This window comes from Acromyrmex echinatior, chromosome 5, assembly GCF_024713525.1.
Source record: "Acromyrmex echinatior isolate Ae372 chromosome 5, ASM2471352v2, whole genome shotgun sequence".
Lineage (NCBI taxonomy): Eukaryota > Metazoa > Arthropoda > Insecta > Hymenoptera > Formicidae > Acromyrmex > Acromyrmex echinatior.
In genome coordinates, this window is record NC_141856.1 from 11,106,869 (window position 1) to 11,119,021 (window position 12,153).

At 29.9% G+C, this 12,153-nt stretch overlaps 1 protein-coding gene and 1 long non-coding RNA gene across 17 annotated transcripts in view; one reads left to right on the forward strand and one right to left on the reverse strand.

Annotated features, from left to right (window-relative positions):
• LOC105153592 (uncharacterized) overlaps positions 1-4,426 on the reverse strand; it is a 41,843-nt gene extending 37,417 nt beyond the window's left edge. For 5 of the 9 annotated variants that reach the window (XR_015545082.1, XR_847106.2, XR_015545078.1 and 2 more), the window contains exons 1-2: positions 4,141-4,425; positions 2,351-2,981 (exon numbers count right to left, since the gene is read on the reverse strand). This is a non-coding gene — a long non-coding RNA (uncharacterized LOC105153592). Of the gene's footprint in view, positions 1-2,350; positions 2,982-4,140 lie in introns of all 9 variants that reach the window. The other 4 variants (XR_015545081.1, XR_015545077.1, XR_015545080.1 and 1 more) reach the window with 3 other exon arrangements.
• LOC105153594 (uncharacterized) overlaps positions 1-12,153 on the forward strand; it is a 97,622-nt gene that overhangs the window by 54,963 nt on the left and 30,506 nt on the right. The gene's annotated exons all lie outside the window — the stretch shown is intronic.

Sequence of the window (12,153 nt, forward strand, 5' to 3'; positions counted from 1 at the left end):
TATTATAAAATCCTAGAAACTTGAATAACATTTAAACATTTAAATAAGGCTTTTTAATTAATTATTTTAAGATTTTAAATCATATATTCTTTAATTTCGAATCATATTTTTAAATATTAGCTCTTGTGTCAACACCTGGATCCATTTCTCAGGTATTCATTTCGAAAAGGTACTTTTCATTCAAACATTGCTAATCGAATTCTCATTATTTGGATAATTTCACATAAATACATCAATTTACTTTAAAATATTCGAAAAGAAATTTTAAGTTTGTGAGCATTAAACTTGACTATACGTTTGTCCAATGCTCGGCTTACTACATGCATTTTCTACGTAGAAAGATGGAAAAGAGAGATTTATAGTTCAGTATATTTAGGTATTCAAAGGAACAACTTACTTGTATAACTTACTTGTACTAGAAACAAGGAAAATGCTGTATTTTAAAAAAGTTTCAAAAGTTTAAAAAAAAACTCATAAATCACTGGAGAACGATATTTCATCTTCTAGTAGATTCCTAACATACTTTTCTGCGCTCAAATTAAAGATAAGAACAATAAAAATATACACACGCGATTTTTCTATTACACAATGTAAACAGTTTTTCGTACGCATTTAGTATTAATTAATTTAATTATATTTAATCTAATCGTTCTTTGTTGTACTCGCGTACAACATTGACTCTTTCATTTTTCTACCGAGATAATATTTGATACGTCGCAAGAAGTCATGAAACTTTTATAATAAAAATACAAGAATGGGTGTAACATTGACAAAAATATGGTGAATATAACAGACTGCTCAAAAGACGCTTCAGGATTGATTCGCGAAGTCCTAAACCAGTTTATACCTGTTGGAAAAGGAGTGGGGGAATCTCTAAACGTCGATCTCTAAACAGGCTGTTGCTCGAATATCTGGAGATAGTTTTAAAGGATACCGCTATACTATGTTATGTTGAAATTGACGAGGTAGACACAATAATTCTTTTACCTCTGCGGGGACTTAGAAAAGAATTAATTCCTTTTAATCTTGATAAAATTTATTTTATGTATTTCTTGTATCAGTTCTTATACACAATTGATCAATAGACGTTTAACACTCTACTAACGTTTAACGCACTACTAACAGACTAACTGACCAACTGACTTGTGATCGCTTCTTGTATCTTCCGTTCTGTTTTTTTTTTTATATCCACTAGGTAGTTCCTATGGAGAGTTACCTTTATAGCCGCTTTATCAGCATTCTCCAAGAATCAATCGAATTTCTTAGAAGTGTCGACCGTCAGGTGGACCGTGATTAAAATTATATCTTACTATAATCGCTAAATGATCTCATCATTATAAATCTTATTTCGTCATTTTCGTCGACGTCTTTCTGAAGATGTTACGTAACATTATTGAGATATTTTTTCTCTTATTCACTTGTGTTATTTAACTCTTCCCGGGAAAAAATGATTCATATATAATTATATTTAATTATACAAAATTAAATAAAATTACGTATATAATTATATGTGTATAAAATTAACATAATTTATATACAATTATATGTAATTATATATAAAATATGTTATATATATTATATAACATTTTTTCGGGTTATAACAACCTGTAGCATGTGAAATTCCATGATAGGTACTCGGATATAACATAAGTGTTGACGTAACGTAAACAAACGTTGACAAAATTTTTGAAGTTAGTTGATATAAAGACTAAATAAATAACTTTTATAATTTTTGCAAAATGTAAGTAGAATTTGAAAAATCTTCAGTTACACTTAAAATAACTTTGTTCAACTTTTCAGACTATTTTGATATTTCTCTACGGAGCTTTAAGAGGAGAAAATGGCATACTTTGAACCAAACTGCGAACAATATCCCAGAGAATGAATGCTATTAAACTATCATTCATGCTTTTATAGCAACGATTCATTCTTTTATCGTTTATTAGAATGACTTCGAAATGTTTCCTACATTATCGGTTCGATTATTCCCTATTGCTGCATCGTAAAACTCAATATTTATCGTCTTACGTCTTATCGATATTTTAAATTTCTCTCTATTTTTAAACATATTATTATATATCTAAACCATGTGAAATATTTAATCAATAAAGTTACATTTTTTTTTGCGAAAGACACATTTGTGGAGATTGATTAAATGTTCTGTTTCAATTCCTTTTCAACGCTATCATTATTATTCTATTTCTCGAGGAAGCAGTATCGCACATTTTTAACGAACACATAACATATATATAAAACGTATGTGAATATATAAAAGCAATTGCATGTTTTTACATTTCCTACGTGATATGATGTAAAAAGCTTAAATGAGAAAATTAATTCTTTTACTTACCAAAAATCGATTAGTAGATATTGCTCTTCAAAGGTCCTTGTCGATATCCACGATATTACAACATATGTATTTATCTGGATATGTGTTATTTTTCGCCACAATTTACTACGTTTCTCACGGCACAATTTATCGCGCTGTCCCTTCGGTTTACTCAAACGACAGTTTCGCGACGATTGAAATCGTTTCTTCCTGACTGCTCAATACTCAGTCTTATCGGTTTGCTATCAATTGGCAAACGTTAAACCTTATCGTAAATAGCTTTTGCGCTTTTTATTATACTCGAAAACCGATTTCCCGGTTTCCGGAATTAGAGGAGTTCTGGGAGACCCTTCAGATTCAAGGAAGCGCTCTTGGCGATTATTGCGGAACGAAAGGCAAACGCTTTCGACGCTGTCATCATCGTGCAAAAGTAAATTCGAGTTACAAACGTGGTCAGGAAGAATGGAATACAGTTGCAATGGATTACAGTTAGACTCTGGAAATTGCAGTTGCCGCGAGGGAAAGCGTAGCAGGCAAATATAGAAGGGCATGCGATCGATTGCTAGAGATTCCGCTTTAATCTTCTAGTGGCAAGCGGCGAAATCTCACGAAGTTTCCTTCTGCAAAGGAAGTACGAAGCCTCTCCTCGGTTCTATGAGAAAAATGGTTTGGTTACCGAGCGATTAAATCGTACGATTAAATGTAACGAACGCTGTTACGTGCCTCAACGATAGATATCTTAAATTTTTTATAAACTAGTTTCTCTACAGACAATATTTATGTCCGGTTCTACCAATAGAAGATTAACTTTAATCTCGGTTCAATTTATTCTTTATCTTTTCTAATTTATTCTTATCTTTTCTAATTTGAAGAATTAGATGAAGATAAACAGTAAATTGAAGAGATTAAAGTTAATCTTACGTTGATGGAACCAAGCTTAAAACTAATATCCTAATAAATCTTGATCTCATATCTCTCTGTTTAGTCTCTTAGTTTATTTATTTATACCTTTTTTATTTAAAGTTCTTTTCAAATTTCTGTTTTACAATCAGTTATTATTCAAGTAACCGATATGCAAAAGTAGTTATATAAAAAAAATTTTATGAAATATTGCCCTGGATTTCTTTAGTTACGAGTTGAATATTTAAAAAATGAGCAAAACAATTACGAATCTATAAAATTAGGGGGAAAAGTGGGTCGAGTTGCAAAAGAATCCCCAAATCTCCAAATCCCTATTGTTATAAACACCATTATATCTGTCAATCATGTTTAATAAAAATGGGAGACACTTCGGTTTAAAATTAGTTAAAATACTTCTTCAGCTGCAAAATAGTCAAGCACATTCTATTTTAATAAATAAAAATTGTATATCTCTTTCCACATTATACACATTTTGTTAATTAAAACAATAAATTTTTCTTAATTTTTTAAGAAACAGATCTTATTGATAGCTTGAATAAGAATAATTACAAATTTATTCGCTCTCGCCAAAAAAATTTTAAATGAAGATAATGACTTTTGCCGATGGGTTACTCATTACTGTTCAAATAGATAATTGTGCACCAATTCTCATTCTCTTTCTTTCGTTCTAAGAAACAATCAGATTTTCGATTTCAGAGCACATTGCGTAATTGATCATTAATATAATTATTTAACGAAATTCCATCTTTTTCAATTAACGATAATTTCTTTTGTGAATAGTTCTCGTCAGCTGCAGTGAGCAAACCTCTAATTTAATTAATTGTCTTCATTGATTACAGCTGATCAAATAGATAGTTTTCTACTCATTTTAGTATTCTGTAAAATATTACAATGTGTCCCGCACGTATCAGCGTGGTTGTATTAACTTCTTCAGTGGTGATTTAAAATGATCTTTCTCATCTTCCACCAAGTTTATGAACTACTTGTTACTCCGTTAGCGAATAGACGAAGATCTTCCAAGATAAAACGTATTGAGCACGAAGCTCAGCACGCAACTGTTCTAAGATATATCGGCGTTGACAACAGACTTTACCACAAAACTTTTCCGGGTATACTACTTACAGGGGTTAAACCAGATCTGAGATCTAGTTGCACATTACAGGCGGATTTCGTTGCTTACTAACCCCCTCTTGCCGTTTGTATCTTAGCAACGAATCGCCGAACAGGTGTAAACAAGACATGGAAAGCTTTATTTCACAAGTGTTCGTACTAGAAGTACAATGGAATTATCTTCCTCAGTATTATCAATTAACTAATAGAACTGTTACATATTACTATATATTGCGGAAATAAATTAATTATTTAGTAGATAAAATTAATTATATAAAATTAATTTAATTAATTAATTATATAGTATTTTATTATAAATGCGTAATTTATAAAAGCTAAGAGTTTAAAAAAAAAGTTAGATTATTATCAGAACTATAAGAATAATAATATATATAGAGTTATTTAATAATATTAATAACAAAAAGTTTTTTAATTATTAATCTAAAATTGTTTAAAAGGGTAAAGTTCTTGCGATTACTTTATATTGTTCAAGAGAATAGAATTCATTATTATAATATAAACGTTAAAAAAATGTCTCATGCTCTGTTTTTTTATCTCTATTTCTTATCGCTACACTAGAGTGCACTAAAATTTTCTATTTTTTTGTCAAATTTCAAATATATATTTATTTTATTTTAAGTACAATGAACAGCTACAAAGAACTACGCAGTAAAAGTTCTCAGGAATTGGCTTATACAATTTGTTGCGATTGTGAATCCTTTAATTGATAAATAATTATTAATTTGGATTAATTATAGGTAAATTTTTTTTAGTTTAATTTAACAATTGCAATAATTTTTTTTAAACACTGAATTTAAAGATAATATTAGTGTTAAAATGTTGAAAATTTGTATGATATATATAACATAATTAATATATATTCTAAACATATCAAGAATATTAATATATAGATAAATAATATAGAATATTAATATATGAATAAATAATATATATTCTAAACATATCAAGAATATTAATATATAGATAAATAATATAGAATATTAATATATAATAATAAATAATATATAGAAGTTATAGGAAAGCCTTCAATTTTCGTTAAATGTATAATTTTTCACGTCAAGTACAGTTTAGAAAATGAAAAATTAACTTTATAAATCGTTATTATTTCAACTACTTCAAACATCGGTAATTTTTTAAATCCTTTTTTCTTTGTTTATAATGTTTTTTTTAACAACTTCCATCAAACTTCTGCAGCCTGCAATTTATTGATTAAATTTGTTAAATTTGTTAATTTTTACAACTTTATAGTATTCACTACTGGACATTTTAATGAAATTTTAAATTAGAATAAATTAAGAGACGTTGCTTAAAACTAATTAACTAATTAACATGGAGTGAAATATTGTCAGTTGCCTGTATCTTCAAAGCCCGATAAGTCTGAAGTTTCGATGGGAAAAGATTGACTGAATTTGTCAAAGGATACTTTCACGAAGTTTGATGTTCTCATAAAATACTTCGAATATTCTATGCATTTTAGAAGTACCTTTCTCCGACTTCGTGTTATCTACACCGAGAGTGGTATCTTGATATTAGAGATTTAAGTAAAACTCGTTAAATAATTGCGAAATACGGTAACGTAATTCTCTTTGCAGAGACTTTAACCGAATTACTAATAGAAAACGCATTTCTTGCTACCGTCGAAAAGTAAATTCCATCTGGTTGAGAGTGCGACAACGAAGAATGGAACACGGTCACAATGGGCTACAATTAGGCTACTAAAACGGGGCAAAATTCCTGAGGAAATGTCGGCGTTGCCGACGCGCAAATAGAAGTCGACATATCTTCTCTCTAGTCTAGATCAATATCTTGGAGTGAAAACAACCAATGTGATTTCAGAGTGTAGAAGTAGAACAAAGGTAATATTATATTCATGGGTATATAGAATATGTGTTCATTTGTTTGCCCTTAAACCGTGAATGACGCGCTCGCCTCCATTAAGTGTTCAAACAGTATTATTGTAGATTACAGTATAAATTTCCAAATATTTAATTTTGATTACTCTATGTCTTGAAATGAGTGCTTATTGAAAGTGGGATTAATCAAATTTTGCAATACAGCGAGGTCAAATTTCGAAAGAATGTAAAAGAATGTAAAAAAGAAAATTGCGTATAAAATGAAAGTAAAGTTTGCTTTAGATTCATGCAAATAATGAATAAATTAAATATTTGAATAGATTAATTTTTTTCAAATTAATTAGAAAGTTCAAAAATATAAATAAAATTTGATTAATTAAAAATAATAAATGAATAAAAAGATTACGGTATTATTGTTAATTGCAATAAATTAAATATTTGAATAGATTAATTTTTTCCAAATTAATTAGAAAGTTCAAAAATATAAATAAAATTTGATTAATTAAAAATAATAAATGAATAAAAAAATTACGGATTATTATTGTTGATTGTAATATAAATTGAACTTCTGAATATATAATTTTGATTAATCCTTATATGTTTTCAAATAAATGATTATTGAAAGTGAGACGAATCAAATGTTGCAATACAGCGAGATCAAATTTCGAAAGTAAGAAAAAGAGCTGTATGTGAAATAAAAGTACACTGAAAAAAAAAGATTGGTTACTGCAACAATTTAGTAAAATATGGCATAGCATTTTTATATGGCTGCAGCAACAAGTTTTTGGTTGTAGCAGCAAATTTTTAGTTGTGTTAGCCTATTCGCAATGTCAGTATATGATAGGTCAGTATTCGATAGGCTAACGCAACTAAAGTTTACTTACAACCAAAAAACTGATTGCTGTAGCCATATAAAACTGCTATGCCATATTTTACTATCTAAATTGTTGCAGCAACCAATCTTTTTTTTTCAGTGTAAAGTTGGCTTTAGATGCAAAATGACGAACAAACTGAATATTGAATTAATTTCTTTGGAATTAAATAAATCAAAATGTTAAAAAACGATAAAACATGATTAGTCAAAAATAATAAATAAACAAAAAGATTATAATATTACTGTAAATTATCATATGGAAAAAAAAAGATCGAATGGTACAACAAAGCTATAGCTTACTGCGCGAGTTCAACGTCTATAACTAAAAAGATTTGATAGTTTAACAAATCGCTAGTGTTATTTAGCTGTCAACTTTGTTACTTCAACATAGAAAACTGACTCCATATATTACGATGATTTGCTGAAACAGTGAAGCTTTCAGGTGTTTTTTTTTCTCTGTGTATATTAAACTCCCGAATATATAAGTTTGATTAAAGTCTACGTTCTGTAATGAGCGCATATTGAAAGTGCGATAAATCAAAATATGCACTGAGAAATCCATTATGTTAAATAAAATAAAATTTGATTGAATCTGAATTTCTTGTTTGGGCAAATAAATCCTAACAAAATATGTTAAGCGGAAAATTTTGTAATATTGATATAAAAATTTAGTTCAAATATCAATAAATAACATTGTTGTTAATTGTGTGGAATTAAATTTTTGGTTGACATTTTATTTAAATGTTATTCACTATTGAACTTGTACGGTAATATTATTAAATTTTCTTATTAATTTTACATCGAACAAAGTTGATTAGAATGTAACTTTGAATCCGGAATAGGGAAACGTTAACACTGGCTGAGTCAACTGCAGAAATCCTATAATCGAGGCCCCTAAAGAGCTTTGCATTGACATGAGCGAGAAAGTGTCTATTCGACACTATCGAGTCTTACGCAATTGCATTATTTATAATGTGTCGCATCGTATTCTTACGAGAGAATGCTTAGTCGCGCGTCTATTATTATAGCGGTAACTCGTATTGCATGTTTAAATAAATATAATTATTCGAAATATAATGAGATGAATACTTTGTCATCGCTACTACGAAATTTCATTTAATACAAACAAATCCTTACAACCAACAAAATTTGATTATTGTAACATTTTATTTGTTTCTAACAATATATATATTTGTTGTTAATACAAACATATAAAATCAATCAATAAAATTGTTCAAAAAATTTTAAACAATACTAAGAATTTTTATCTTACAAAAAATTTTATTTGATTCAGTCAAATAGGTTTCTCAGTGTAGTGAGGTCAAATCTTAAAAGTACTGAAATAAAGTTTTCACGAGTTCTTGAAGCTGTTGGTAATTCCCACGCTTGCTACCAAAGCACATGGACAAATATAATTTCAAATTTTTATTGTCTTATTCTGACCATTTTGACTATTTAGTGAAACATTTATAAGACAAAAGATAAAAATAACGATAGCTTTGGAACTTCATTTATCTCGCAGCTCGGCGCCAGAGAATTAAATAAGACATGGACATGACTTGACGCAATGAGATTATCTCGTCGAGAACTGCAACTTGGTATCTCGACATCTTATGTATTCCGGAAATACCTGAATATTTTCTGTCATGTCATTCTTGCAAAGCAAAATATTACACAAGTCTTATTCTTATGCATGCTTCGTTGGAGTAATAATCTTTAGAAACTTTGAAAAAACTTGAAGAGCGCGAAAAAGTAGGATTTAAGAGCAACTATGAAAAGTCAGGAAATTTTCAAATCCCTTTTGTTTAGCAATCTTATGCGTGCCTAGCAGCAGTCGTTTTCGCGACAACGGGAATACTATAGAGAATGTAACGCTTTGTGGAGACTACGACGCTTACTTCGTTGCAAGTAAAATTGTTTTCACGACCGCCTTCGCTTAGTTAGTTTTAACAGAATTTTACCTTCACAAGCTCGACGTATCTCTCTTTCTCTCTCTTTCTCTCTCTCTCTTTTTCTGTCTGTCCGTCTCTCTCTCTCTCTCTTTCTCTATAGCTTGGCTGAAAATTTCATCGTAAAAGCCATACAAGGTGTGCTAAAACCGCATGTCCTTCTAACCGCTAGTATATTGAAGCACAAATCGAGAAAAATGATAATTACTATAATAGCGCAGCAGTTATGAAATTATTAAATAAATAAAATAAAAAAATTTCGGCTAATTAGTGAAAGTATTAAATTACAGACGTAAGTAACAAGTAAAAATGACGCATACGAGAAATAAAATAAAACAAAGAGTAAATATGCGTTTCCTTTAATTAATTTTAAGTGAACTTCATCTTAAAACACATTCAACGTAATTATCAAAGTATATAACATTAAAATAGTATGAAAAAAATTATAGTGACATTCTAGAGATTTTTTTATAATAGAAAAATTGAATATGTGATTGCGAATTTATTACTTAATATGCTAAATTCTATGGAAATTCTACAAACGTTGTGCACTTTGCAACTAATATTTCATTCCATCCCCGAAAATGCGAATAACATAATTAACCATCGCCTATATATGTAACTAATAACAGATACAAATAGAACTTATGCACTTTAATGCGCCCTTGTAATGCATATTATGCGTCATGTCTCGCGAAAGCGATTCTCTGATGAGTTACGTATAGAATCAAAGAGACAGCGACGATGACGAAGACGCGAGGATGATAACATTCGGCACCGCGACAGCCGCGTCATTCCTTCCCATTGGGAATTTCTCTACCACCTCCTCCTCCTTCTCTTTCTCTCGGCTATCTACGCGTTCGTGCATCGCTTATTTCACATCAAGTGCAAGCTGGAGAATCTCCATTTCACAGATATGACATATTCTTCAGTGAGACAGAGCAGAAACTGAATTTCTTAATAATTTTGAATGAGACTCGCAATTAAAGCGTAAAGTGTTAATTAAAATTTAAAACAGTTATCAAATCTTTAATATTCTGTTTTCCTCTAGTTTATTTTTAGTTTATTTATTCGTTTCATCTTGGATTTTATTTTGTTTTTTTATAGTGTCTATTCTATTTTCTTTGTTCATTTATTATTTTCGATTGATCGAGTTTCATTAATTTTGAATTTGCTGATTTATTATAATTAATTTCAAAGGAATTAATTTGCTTGAATGTTTAATTTATTCATTGCTTGCATAGATCTAATTTTATTTTTTTATTTTACATGCATTTTTTTCTTTTTATTAATTAAATTAATTTTCGAAATATTTTGTACTTTAAATTCAACTCAATTCTTTGATATGAATTTAATTAATTTTGCAGTTATATTTTAATATCTATAATTTTCTTTCATATTTTTCATCGGCAATAATCTTCTAATTGTGCTCGATTATACATATATTTTTTTCATTATTAAAATGTTTTACTTATCCAAATTTTAAGATTGCTACACATCTAATTTCTTTTATTTCTTCAAGTTTATATAGATATTTTATACATATATCTATTAAAGTAATATATTATTAAACTAATACTATTAAAGTAAAAAGAAATCTGACAGCTAGTAAAAAACGTAAATAAAAAATAAACTTAATAAAGAAAAAGGAGAAGGTGGGATTTAAGCAAACTGTTATGTAGGCCAATGACTATATGCGAGCAAACTAGGATCAAAGCCAAGCTTTATATAATAGAACCCCTTGAAATCTGGGTACCAGGAATTTGGAATTCAAGGAAGTTAGCCTCCAAGCATGTTAGGACCAAGAAAATTAGTACTTAAGCAAATTACCATCCAAGCAAAGTAGGATTATGGTACAGTGATATATTAAGTGTACACAGCTATCACAACCAAACACTTTTTAACGGTTCAATTTGCCAATCTTTTTGGCTGACGTGACAACGGTAATAATTTCTCGAAGGTCCAAGTCCGGACTTTGGATTTCTGAAAAATTTGAAATTGAATCTACATTCGGATAAAGTTTACTCGGAATAGCTGAAGAGGAAGATATAAGGGACACTTACACTTCAGTAGATGACTACACGCGAGTGAGTAATCCATCGAGTTTCCTTAGAGGAAAGATTGGCCAAGTTTGTCGAAGGATCAGCAAACTGGAAGGAAATGCAATCGGTCGCGAACACCTTGTATCCCACGCTTCATGAAAGCCAAGGTTCTCTGTTCCTCAAGTTTACCCGGATCTTTAACTCTGCGGATCGGGCGCGATAGCGTTATAATTACTGGTAATTATATCAATTCTATGTCTGATTGAAAAATCCACTTAACCAAGGCCATTTCCGCTTCCCGCTCTATTTCGCGCCCGGACGGTTAAACGAATTATCTGCTAGAGAAGAGTTAGCGGATCTAATTTGTAATACGGTAACCGGTCTGGGCTCGGGCTTTCGGCACGGGTCACCGCGCTACCACGGCATCGAGTTTGCTAAAACCTCCGAGGCACATGCGCACCTAATTTATACGTTTAACCGGTTACCTTATTATCTCCGACCTAACTTGCGCCGGAATTACGTGCCGATAATTATACACGTCACGTCCCGACATTCTTATAGAACAACTCGGGAATAATGAAACACATTGCACATGTGCGCTTCGCCACTTGCATGATGACGAGTAAATAAATAAACACAACACGAGAATATAGCGGGAGCAGATAAAATCAATTAAGGTCAATTTAGTACATAATTCGTACGCGAGATTTATACGTAAAATCATGGGATAAAGAGAAAAATTATTTTCCTTCAGAATTTACAGCCAATTTTTTCTTATAAAGATATATCTATAAATTTTTTCTTATATTTTTTATTTAAAAAAATATTTAAAAAATGTTAATGTAGAAAAAAAATGAAAATTTTCTGATAATAAAATTAACCCTGGTTAGTCCCAGAAATCCCAGTTAGTGCAATTTACTAAAGTGATATTTTTTTCGCGATTCTGAACTTTTCTTTTTCTTTAAACTTATATATCTCGAAGCACTTTAATTCTATCGACATTTATACAGCACGGATTTATTCCTTAATCAATTCTCCATCGATTGAAAAAAAA